Below are 13017 nucleotides of genomic sequence, written 5' to 3' on the forward strand. Positions count from 1 at the left end.
TTGAGTGTAAAAACGGTGTAAAATTAACATATTTTTTTTTTTATCAAACTTACCGCCTCCATTTGCTCGCAATGGGCTGGCCGCCACCATCTTGCTTGAAGATCTGGTGCGAAATTTTGTGCGGCTCGAGATGACGTCATCACGCCGGGGATGTCATATGTCACCACGCACGGGATTTCGGCCGAGATCTTCAATCAAAATGGCGGCAATTGGCCCGTCGTGAGCAAATGGAGGAGGTAAGTATATTTTTTTTTTTTTTACACTATTTACACTATTTCAGGTTAAATCAGGAAATTCAGATTTGAGGTGAATCGAATTTATCCTGAAATTCGGATCAAATTCCACTTGGTGGGATTCGATTCGCTCATCTCTAGTTATAACCACCCTGCAATCCAGTAGGAAATTGCACTTTTTACTATAATGTGTAAGCATGCCACCACTGCTGGATTGTAGGTTGATCGTAAGCCATGTAATCTGGCAGTGCATAATGTGATGGAAGAATGAATCTAGTCAGCTAAGAAGACAATATGGACAATCACAATACATTAGTAAATGTATTAACTTTCTCTACATGATAAATGCAATTTCCTGAAGTGAGACAAACCCTGTAAAATATTTATGGAAGACATGGAAGCCATGAAATTACAGCATCATAAACTGTAATGTATATTGTACATATTACAGACATTCTTTCTTCTTACAATAATTAAAAAATATATATATTTCACTGTCTATGTTAACCTTTTTTGCTACTGATACAACCACAGTGCAAAAATATTATACTGTATTAATAGTAGTGTAACATAACGCATGGGTGTAACTATAGCAGCCATAGCATTTTCTATTGGTCCCAGAGGTTGGGGGACCCTATCAGGTGCAACAACACTGTACCTCTTTGTAGAAAATAACAATATGGTGGCTTTTTGATATGATCTGGGTTTGATATATGGTGCTATTGTACATACATTACATAATACATACATCTTACATTTCTATGGGGCAGTTATACAGCTGACACAATGCCTAAATAAATACCACAATACAGTGCTGACATACTTATCATACAGTATATCAGTGACCAGTTCCATACATAAATCAAGAAAACATTACAATGTCCAAATAAAATGCTAAACTACACTATGTTGATAAAATTGGTGGTGGTTAGAGATGAGCAAAGTTCTCCAAAATTTTATTTGACAAATTTTACAAAAAATTTGATTTATGACTAATTACTTCATCGCAAAGTGCATTGTTTAGTGGGTGCAATAACAGGGAATAGTGATTGCACCACCCCGTCATTGCATCCCTCAGATGCCGTGTTCATAGCTGATCACGGATTCTGAGATGACTATTAAGGCCTTTAAAGGGTTGATCAACCAAAAATAAATAAATAAATAAATAAATAATACTTACCTCATCTATTTAAAGTGCAAAGAATCCCGCACGGCACCTTATAACATCATCATGTCAGCCGGCATGTTGACTTCATACATCACCGCGCACAAGATTTTGTGCACGGTTTTCAAGCGAAATGGCCGTGGCGGCCTCTTCAATCTCAAATGGATGAGGTTAGTATGATTTTTACCACCATTTCAAGGAAAATCAATTCGTTACCACAATGCACGAGTAAATTCCAACAGAAACGGCCTTTGTATGCCACTGTATGAAATTAGAGGTACAGAACAGTACACCAGAATCCCATAGAAGTCTATAGGTGTCATATCATGGCTGTGTACAACCCAAGTTATACTGTAATACGGCTGTGTGCGTGAGGCTTTGTTTGTAATCTAAGTATGCAATCTGTTTGCAGTAATACATATAAGACGTGACTTTAAGAACTGAAAGTGTGTTGGCAACCAGTATGGCAACTGTTTTGGCTGCCATATGCTACTGCAATAAAAAAAAAGAAAATCATAAGTAATGTATGCCATATTAAAATGTTAAGAAATAGAAAAGGACAGTTGAATTACTTATTTCACAGGATTTTATATGAAAATGTGGAAAAATATTTTATGGACAAATGTTTTAGTACACACAGGTTAGTGATGAATGAACAGATTCCTCCTGCTTTGGTCAAACCGGATTTGTTCATCTACATGTTACTGTTACTGGGAGTAGTGGCGCATGCAGTAATGTATAACATAACAAATGCAGACCTGGATTTGTGGTTGTGTCCCGCTATCATTAACAAATTCAGGTTGGTTCTAGAGCAGCCATATTGAAAGAAAGAGGTACTCATATCAGCAAAAAACTATGTACCAGGAGCTTCATTTCATGCAATGGGTTTCCATGTCCAAGCATGTGTATGCAAGCTTTACATCACCAAGCACAATGCCAAGTGTTGGATGAAGTGGGGTAAAGCACAACACTATTGGATTTCTGGATAAGTGGAATTGTGTTCTGTGGATTGACAAATTACGCTTCTCCATCTGGTTGTCTAATGGACAAGTCTGCATTTGGGGAATGACAGGAGAATATTACCTGCCTGGATATATTGTGTTAACTGTAAAGTTTGGCAGAGGAGGACGGGGTTGTATTTTAGTGGTTGGCCTAGGCCTCTTAGTTCTAGTGAAGGGACATCTTAATGCTTCAGCATACCAAGACATTTTGAATAATTGTATGCTTTCAAGATTGTGGGAACAGTTTGGGAAGGGCTTCTTTCTGTTCCAGCATGACTGTGCACAAAGCAAAGTCGATAATGGCATGGTTGGTTGAATTTGGTGTGGAAGAAATTGACTGGAATTCCCAAAGCGTTCACATCAATCTCATCAAACAGCTTTGGAATAAACTAGAACAGAGACTGTAAGCCAAGCCCTGTTGTCCAACATCAGTGTCTGACCTCATGCATGCTCTTCTGCATAAATGGGTGAAATTCCCACAGACACATTCCAAAATCTTGTAGAATGGGTTTAGATGTCATAAAAGCTCCTGTGGGTGTCCAAATACTTTTGTCCCTATAATATATATATATATATATATTTCTAATATACGAATGTAAAAATATAGTATATCTAGGGTTTATTATAAAGAGTACTTAATAAACTAATAGTGAGAATATTTTTCTTTAAATCTCATATGAATATTAACATAAAGTTTTGAGTTATAAAAATAATTATTGAAAATTATTATAGACATTGAGAATGTAAATTTGGTTAGTTAGGAAGAGTGTAATGGAAATTAATCAAGTAAAATCTATCACATCTTTGAAATATACAGATAGGAGAAAATTGAATTAAAGGCAGCATGTGTATGAGATAAATTGTAGCTCCAAGAGTAATTTAATATTGCTGTGAAAAGTTTTTTTGTTTCTTATTTTATACTGGGGTTTATCTAATAATAATAATGATAATTAAAAACTAGAATCATGGGGAGAGTTATCAGTAATCACTGTTCAGCATTCACAGTTACCAAAGAAAATGACCTACGTGTCTGTTTCTCCACAAAGCAATTATAATGAAGGACAGAATGTGTTTGTTTCATTTATCTCTCAGAATATATAAGTCCATTAAGGGACGTAGAAAGTTAGAAAAATGATTTTGAGCAGTTTGTGTATAAAGGAACCTCTGTGTATTCAAAGAACAAACAAGAAGATTTTTAATCAAGAATAAAAGCCTCTTGGGTTCTTATTAAAATCTATGAAAAAGCTTGGATATGTACATAAAGATTAGAGATGAGCGAAGCGAATCAGACAAAGTGAAATTCAATCCGAATTTTATAAAAAATTTGATTTGCAACGAATGCAAATTTCCTCGCGCTTCGTGGTAATGAATCGCAATTTTTCCTAAAATGGCGGCTACACATGTGAGAACTGAGAACATGGGGCAAGGAACTCTGGGAAGGCGGGATCAACCCGATTGACATGCATGCATTTAGCCAATAAGCAGCCACCCAGCCCTGTGATGCCACAGCCCTATAAATACGGCAGCCATTTTAGATTCTACCATTTTCCAGCATTCTGAGTGCAGGGACAGACGTAAGAAGGCACTAGGGACAGCAATAGGAAAAACCTCATTGCAAACAAAGAAACTGAAAAAACAATATATAAGTGCAGGGAAATGATAGGGAGGAATTATTTCACAGCATCTTAGTGCAGGAAGAGATGTCAGAAGGCGCTAAGGACAGTGTTAGAAAAGCGATTTACAAGTGCAGGAAAAGATTATTTGGGGATCCAAATAGCCATTATACTGTACAGCTCTGTCATTCCAGCAATTTGTTTTTGGGGTGCAAGTGCTACGTTGAAAAGCCTTTAGTGGCTTATATCTGTGGAGAAAGAAAAATATATACAGTTCACTTCTGCAGTTATATGTGGTGAAAGCGTCTAGTGGCGTATTTCAGTACAAAAAGAAAAATATATATGCAGTTCACTGTTGCAGTTATTTGCAGTGAAAGCGTTTAGTGATGTATTTCAGTACTAAAAGGAAAATATAAGATATCGGGTAAACCAACTATGGGGTGAGCCTATGGAACAGTTGGTCTCCAAGGCTTACCGCAAGCTTGTGTTAGATCTAGCCCACCAACACGTTCTCGGTGGTCACCTGGGGATGCAGAAAACTCAAGATCGTATTCTACAGCTGTTTTACTGGCCCAGCATATTCAAAGAAGTGGAAGAGTTTTGTAAGTCTTGCCCGACCTGCCAGATAACTAGCCCCCAGCCTCATTTCTGTAGTCCCCTAGAACCTCTCCTGATTATCGAAGTACCTTTTGACCTAATAGCTATGGACTTCATAGGCCCAGTATCGAAGTCCGCCAGAGGGCATCAACACATCTTAGTCATTCTAGACTACGCCACTCGGTACCCGGAGGTGGTGCCACTGCGACATATCTCGGCCAAACTCATAGCTAAGGAGTTAATGGAGATGTTTTCCCGAGTGGGACTACCTAAAGAGGTTCCTCAGCGAGCCCAGAGTCAGGTCTATAATCGGCAAGCTCGGGTCCGGATCTTTAACCCGAGTGATCGGGTTTTGGTTCTGGTGCCGACCGTGGACATCAAGTTTCTGGCTAGGTGGCAGGGGCCCTACGAGGTATTCAAGAAAATTGGAGATGTAAACTACAAGGTACACCAGCCATGGCTGCGAAAGTCAGAGCAGGTTTACCATGTGAATTTACTCAAGCCATGGAAAAATAGGAAAATCTGTACAGAAGACAGCCCGCAGCCGGGTTTTCTAGGAGAAAAGGTACCGGCCCCTCTGTCTGATGCAAGAGATGTGGCTGCCACAGTAAAAATTGCTGACAGCCTCTCCTCTAAACAGACTCAGGAGGCCAGGGAGTCGAAACCAGGTACAGTATAGTGGAGAGAGAGTGCCTGGCTATCAAGTGGGCACTCAAGTCTCTCCGCTAATATTTGTTGTGGAGAAAGTTCCGCCTGATGACTGACCACTCCCCTCTCAAGTGGATGAGCCAGACCAAAGACAGGAATGCCCGGGTCACCAGATGGTTTTTGTCTCTGCAGAACTTTAAGTTCTTGGTAAAACAAAGAGCAGGCCGGTTGCAGGGAAACACAGATGCCCTGTCCCGGGTGCATTGTCTGGCATGTGTCCACTCCCTCAGCATTGAACAAAGGGGGGTATGTGACATAGTGAGGGGTTGTGTCTGGCAAGGCAGGTATTTTCCTGCCAGCATGTGTGACTGGGCTGGTTTCCAGCCAGGTGAGGTCAAATACCGGACCGGAGTTTAAGTGCCGGTCCGGGTTTTAGTAGCACCTGGCTCTCCTTAAATAGGCAGCTGGGATCAGCAGAGAGGTCTCTGTTTTTGGGATTCGAGGCTTTGTGCCATGCTGGAGGGTTAAGAGCCCCCTAAAGCCTGTTGTGGCCTACTGGAGGCAGAACTGCCAGTAAGGTGACTTGTGTTATATGAACTTTCCATTGTGTGTGAATTAACACCAAGACTGCAAAGTAAAGTGCTGTTTTGTGCAATTGCCTCAAGTGTGAATAAACACTGATGTTTTGAGTTAAGAGCTTTTCACATATTGCATCTGTACTGCGCCCGCTTACCCTATCTACCAGAGCGAAACTCCACAACGCACTTCACTGGTGCAGTTATTTGTGGCAAAAGCATTTATTGGCCTATTTCAGTACAGAAAGAAAAATATATACGCAATTCACTGGTGCATTTATTTCTGGTCAAAGCGTTTAGTAGCCTATTTCAGTACAAAAAGAAAAATATATTCACAGTTCACTTCTGCATTTATATGTGTTGAAAGCGTTTAGTGACCTATTTCAGTACAAAAAGAAAAATATATACGCACTTCACTGGTGCAGTTTTTTGAGGCAAAAGCTTTTAGTGTCCTATTTCAGTACAGAAAGAAAAATATACATGCACTTCCCTGGTGCAGTTTTATGTGGTAAAAGCATTTAGCGGCCTATTTCAGTACAAAAAAAATATATATATTCTTAGTTCACTTCTGCAGTTATCTGTGTTGAAAGCGTTTAGTTGCCTATTTCAGTACAGAAAGAAAATATATATGCACTTCACTGGTGCAGTTATTTGTGACAAAATCATTTAGTGGCCTATTTTAGTACAGAAAGAAAAATATATTCTTAGTTCACTTCTACAGTGAAATGTGTTGAAAGTGTTTAGTTGCCTTTTTCAGTACAGTAAAAAACATATTTTTATTGCTTTTAGGTGTGTTTTAATTGGATTTTAATTTATATAGTTCAGCTAAAAGTATGTCAGACAGAGGTCGCAGCAGAGTAAGGGGGCGTGGCAGCAGGAGTCGCAGTGAGAGGCCTGAGCTCCCCGTGTCATCTAGAAGTTGTGTCTTGACCAGCAACCCAGGGGTTCTTGATTGGTTAACTCGTTCATCAACTTCATTCCAAGTGCCATCGGACACCCCCAGCCAACAGTTGGAGGGTGGTCTAGCCTGCCACAGTAACCACTGAATTGACCAGTGGCATGCACCCGGTTTCAGCCAGTCAAGGCTCCACCACCTCAACCGAAGGAAGCTGTCTGTCATTCCCATCTTCTGTTGTTCCAGATGCTTGTGCTCCTCCTCTTCCTACTCCTCGTCAGTCATTCCGTCAGCAATCGATCACCGAAGCAATTGCCAAGAGACAATAGTATGTGTGCATGCATCCATCGGTGGAGAAGCTGAACGTGCTCCTGTCCAAGTTGCTGGTGCTGCAGTCGCTCCCTTTCCAAGTGGTGGACTCTGCACCTTTTATAGAACTGATGGCTTGTGCCGAGCCGAGGTGGAGAGTCCCAAGCCGTCATTTCTTTGCCAAAAATGCAGTATCAGCCCTGCATACACATGTAGAAAAGAAGGTTGACCAGTCCTTGAGCCTGTCGGTGTCTGCCAAAGTGCATGGCAGCGCCGATGTGTGGAGCTATAACTACGGTCAGGGACAGTGCATGTTCTTTACGGCCACACCAGGAACTTGGCCAGGTCACGCCTCTTTCGCCTCCATGTTTTGCCTCTGCCTCCTCATCCTCCACCATGTCCTCAGCCTCCACTGCAGGGACAAGTCAAGTGCCCCTCCAGCATACCACATGAGCAGGGCACGCCGGTGTCACGCTGTTCAGCACCTCGTTTCACGGGCGAATGGAGTCACACAGGGGAGAAACTGATCCCTGTCCTTCAAAAAATGGAATCCTGGATTTCTCCCCGACAACTTAAAATCAGAACCATATTGACCAACAAAGGGAAAAACATTGTGTTGGTGCTGCGTCAAGGAGGGCTGAGACATGCGCCCTGCATAGCACACTTGTTCAATCTGCTTGTCAAATGGTTCCTCAAGTCTTCCACCCATATGCAAGACATCCTAAAAATGGGCAGGAAACTTTGCATGCACTTCAGTCACTCGTACACCGCAAAGCACACCCTCCTTGAGCTGCAGCGGCAGAACAGCATCCCCCAACATATGTTGATATGCGACATTTCCACCCATTGGAATTCCACACCCCATATGTTGGACCGACTATACGTACAGAGAAAGGCCATCAACAATTTGTTGATGATGTAAGCGGATAGTTCTCCCCTGTGTAACTTTTATTTTATTTTTTTAAAACTTTTTTATTGAAAGTAATGTATACATACTGTAGGGTTTCGCTCTGGTAAATAGGGTAAGCGGGCGCAGTACGGAGGCAAAATACAAGTTCCTAACTCAAAACTTCAGTGTTTATTCACACTTGAGGCAATTTCACAAAACAGCACGTAACTTTGCAGTCTTGGTGTTAATTCACTCACAATGGAAAGTCACCTTGCTGGCAGTTCTGCCTCCAGTAGTCCACAGCAGGCTTTAGGGGGCCTGTTTCCCCAGCGTGCGGCTCTCAGCCCTCCAGCATAGCACAAAGCCTCAGATCCCAAAAACAAATACATCTATGCTGAGCCCAGATGCCTATTTAAGGAGAGCCAGGTGCTTCCAAAACCCGGACCAGAACTTAAACAACGGTCCGGTATTTGACCTCACCTGGCTGGAAAGAAGCCCAGCCACACATGCTAGGAGGAAAATACCTGCCTTGCCAGACATAACCCCTCACTGTGTCACATACCCCCTCCCTTTGTTTAACCCTGAGGGGGTGGATACACGCCAGACAATGCACCCGGGACAGGGCATCCGTGTTTTCCTGCAACCGGCCTGCTCTGTGTTCTACCGAGAACCTAAAGTTCTGCAGAGACAAAAACCATCTGGTGACCCGGGCATTCCTGGCCTGGCTCATCCACTTGAGAGGGGAGTGGTCAGTCATCAGGCAGAACCTTCTCCCCAACAAATAGTAGCGGAGAGACTCGAGTGCCCACTTGATAGCCAGGCACTCTCTCTCCACTATACTGTACCTGGTTTCGGCTGGGATGAGCTTGCGTCTTAGGAAGACAAAGGGATGCTTCTCCCCGTTGACTTTCTGAGACAGTACAGCACCGAGGCCTTCTTCGGAGGCATCCGTTTGTACCACGAACTCCCTCTTGAAGTCGGGCATCGCCAAAACCGGTGACCCACACAGGGCCAACTTCAAAGCGGCAAAAGCCTATTCCGCCCGATCATCCCAGCAAACCATCACTGATTTTTGTCCCTTCAAGAGCCCTGTCAAGGGCGCGACTAGAGTAGCAAAGTGGGGAACAAACCTCATGTAATAGCCCACCATTTCCAGGAATGACTTTATTTGCCTAGTGGTGACAGGTCGGGCCTAATTCCATATCGTCTCTATTTTGTTCACTTATGGTTTGATGACTCTGCGCCTATTGACATACCCCAGGTACTTGGTCTCTTCTAACCCTATCGCACAATGTTTTGGGTTAGCAGTTAGGCCAGCTTTCCAAAGGGAGTCCACTACAGCCTGCACTTTGGGTTGGTGACTTTCCCAGTCGGTACTGTGGATGACAATGTCGTACAGGTAAGCAGAAGCATACTGACGATGTGGACGAAGCACAATGTACATTAATCGCTGAAAAGTGGCTGTGGCGCCATGCAGACCAAAGAGTAAGACCTTATATTGATACAGCCCCTCAGGCGTTATGAAGGCCGTTTTCTCTTTGTATCAATTCTATGGGACCGGCCCACTCACTTTTTCACTCCTAAATGACATCTAGCTGCAACATTAGCTGTACCTCCTCCGATACAGCTGTCCGCTGAGCCTCGGGTACCCGGTATGGTTTTAATTGGACTTTTGCCTGAGGCTAAGTGACAATGTCATGCTGGATTATAGAAGTGGGTGCAGGGAGGCCTGAGAACACATCCGTGTTCCGACAAATAAAATCCCTGGCCTCCTGAGTCTGTTTAAAGGAGTGGCTGTCAGCAATTTTTTACTGTGGCAGCACCTCTCTTGCATCAGACATCAGACAGAGGGGCCGGTACCTCTTCTCCTAGAAAACCCGGCCACGAGCTGTCTTCTGTACAGTTTTCCGTATCTTTCCACGGTTTGAGTAAATTCACATGGTAAACCTGCTCCGGTTTTTGCCGCCCTGGCTGGTGTACTTTGTAGTTTATATCTCCAATTTTCTCGAGTACCTCGTAGGGCCCCTGCCACCTAGCCAGGAACTTACTGTCCACGGTCGGCACCAGAACCAAAACCCGATCACCCGGGTTAAAAATCCGGACCCGAGCCTGATTATTATAGACCCGACTCTGGGCTCTCTGAGCTGCCTCCATATGCTCCCTAACAAGAGGCAACACTGTCTCTATCCGATCTTGCATCTGGGTAACGTATTCAATTACACTTTTATGTGGAGTGGGTTGTTGTTCCCACACCTCTTTGGCCACGTCCAAGAGACCACGAGGGTGTCTGCCATATAGCAGTTTGAAGGGCGAGAACCCAGTAGAGGCCTGGGGTACCTCTCGCACTGCGAACATAAGATAGGGCAGAAGGAGGTCCCAGTCCTTCCCATCTTTAGACACTACCTGTCACGGTCTCGGTGTTGTACGCTGTGACACCTTTGCCGCACATCCCGGTTGCCAGGGGCAACGCATGGTTGTTTGCATGTGTGTTCTTTGCTCCCCTTCTCCTAGTTCCTCCTCTGACTGATGCTGGAAGGGTTAACTCCCTGGCTGGGTGTGGTCACTTGGGTTTTATTACCTGTGGCTCCCTGGCTGGAGCCAGTTGTACTCCAGCCATCGTTGGTGCTGGAGCTCTGCTCCAGTCCAGGGTGTTCTGTCTGCCCAGTACTTGAGGGCCCCCTAGTGGGAGATCAATGTCTCCGGTGATGTCTCTCCATTGTCATCCCTCTGTCCTCCCTTCACTACCCTTGCATATGTTTGGTGATGTTTATATATGGGTGGTTGTTGTCTTGTCTAGAGGTTGTTACATGTCTGGTCCTTTGGTATTTGTAGTCCATCATGTTTGCTAGACTTGTTCCTGTGTTGTGTACCTCCGGAAGGGGGCTGGTTTCCAGGTTTTAATGTTGTCTTTGGGGGTCATATTAGGAATCACAGCACGGACTGCTTTCTGAGCATCGTGGACGCTCGGGGTTGCTCCTGCTGTTTGCAAAGCCATTACGTGTTGTAGCAGCAACTGGTTAGTCTCCTGCTGCTGCTTATTAGCCTTGCGTTATGCAGGTTTGTCTCTCGCTGCTGCAGATTAGCCTCCATGAAGGCCTTCACAACAACCTCCATTTTGTCGTGGGGCACTGGTTGTAATACAACTGGTTTAATGTACAACATACAACCGTTCCTGAAAAATGCAGAAACCAAAAATATTGGCGTTCATGCCAGCCTCACTGCTCTTGCCCGCATCCTCCACCAATTGTGGGGTTTCGCTCTGGTAGATATGGTAAGCGGGCGCAATACAGAGGCAAAATGCAAGTTCTTAACTAAAAATGTCAGTGTTTATTCACACTTGAGGCAATTGCACCAAACAGCATGTAACTTTACAGTCTTGGTGTTAATTCCCACACAATGGAAAGTTCATTTAACACAAGTCACCTTGCTGGCAGTTCTGCTTCCAGTAGTCCACAGCAGGTTTTAGGGGGCCTGTTTCCCCAGCCTCCAGCACGGCACAAAGCCTCAGATCCCAAAAACAGAGACATCTCTGCTGAGCCCAGCTGCCTATTTAAGGACAGCCAGGTGCTGCCAAAACCCGGACCTGCACTTAAACTCTGCACCGGTATATGACCACACCTGGCTGGAAATAAGCCCAGCTGCACATGCTGAGAGGAAAATACCTGCCTTGCCAGACACAAGCCCTCACTGTGTCACAATACAGAAAGATATAGGCATTGAGTGCATAACCAATACGTATCCAAACAGTACATAACAGGAAATAAATTTGTCAGGAACTGCTTAGCAATTTGGTTAGAAGGTTAACAGCATTTAATGACCCTAGAATCTTATTAATTTGCATAATCCACTCTCAGGAAGGAAAACATATTTTGGTGAGATCAGTTGAACTTTCTATATGAGGACCATGCTTGTCAGCGGTTTTTTAACTGGGTTATCTTCCGTTCTTCCCAGGCAGCAATTTACTCAAATCTATATAATTGATCCACCTTCCGAATCCATTGAGGCAAGGAGGGAAGGTCAGTGGACCGCCAGAAATGAGATACTATCAGACGAGTTGCACTCAGAAGAGTCCGAAAAAGAGGTGGGGTTTTCCCAACATAGTCAGCAGGAGATACTCCCAACAAGGCCAACATGGCCCTACTGAAAGTCTCAGACCACCAAGTCTGAATCAGGGGACATGTCCATAGGATCCTCTCAGTCAGACATCTCCAGGGCTGGTCTTAGGTGTTCAGGCGCCCTGTGCGAGCTAATCTTGTGCCCCCCCCCCAAACCCGGTTCACCTAAACATACACATTTTTTTTTTAGTACAGATAATATAAGTGCAAGTACAAACAAGTACAATCATGCCCAGTGTCACCCATAGCCAGTCTACTGCCACCCTTAATCATACCCTGTCACCTTTGCCCAGTCCCCTGCCCCCCTTTATCATACCCAGTGTCACCCAGAGCCAGACCCCCGCCCCCCTTAATCATACCCTGTTACCTTTACCCAGTCCCCTGCCCTATTTAATCATACCCAGTGTCACCCTTACCCAGTCCCCTGCCCCCTCAATTAGACCCTGCCCCCCTTAAATTAAGGGTGACAGACACTGGGTATGATTAAGGGAGGCAGGGGACTGGGTAAAGGTGACAGGGTATGATTAAGGGGGGCAGGGGACTGGCTATGGGTGACACTGCGTATGATTAAGGGGGGCGGGGTCTAATTGAGGGGGCAGGGGACTGGGTAAGGGTGACACTGGGTATGATTAAGAAGGGCAGGGGACTGGGTAAAGGTGACAGGGTATGATTAAGGGGGCAGGGTACTGGCTCTGGGTGACACTTTGTATGATTAAGGGGGGCAGGGTCTAATTGAGGGGGCAGGGGACTGGGTAAAGGTGACAGGGTATGATTAAGGGGGGCAGGGGACTGGCTCTGGGTGACATTGGGTATGATTAAGGGGGGCAGGGGACTGGGCAAAGGTGACAGGGTATGATTAAGGGGTGCAGGAGACTGGCTATGGATGACACTGGGTATGATTAAGGGCCTTAATCATACCCAGTGTCACTCATAGCCAGTCTCCTGTCCCCCTTAATCATACCCTGTCACCTTTACCC

The sequence above is a fragment of the Bufo bufo genome, chromosome 8 (assembly GCF_905171765.1).
Source record: "Bufo bufo chromosome 8, aBufBuf1.1, whole genome shotgun sequence".
Classification (NCBI taxonomy): Eukaryota; Metazoa; Chordata; class Amphibia; order Anura; family Bufonidae; genus Bufo; species Bufo bufo.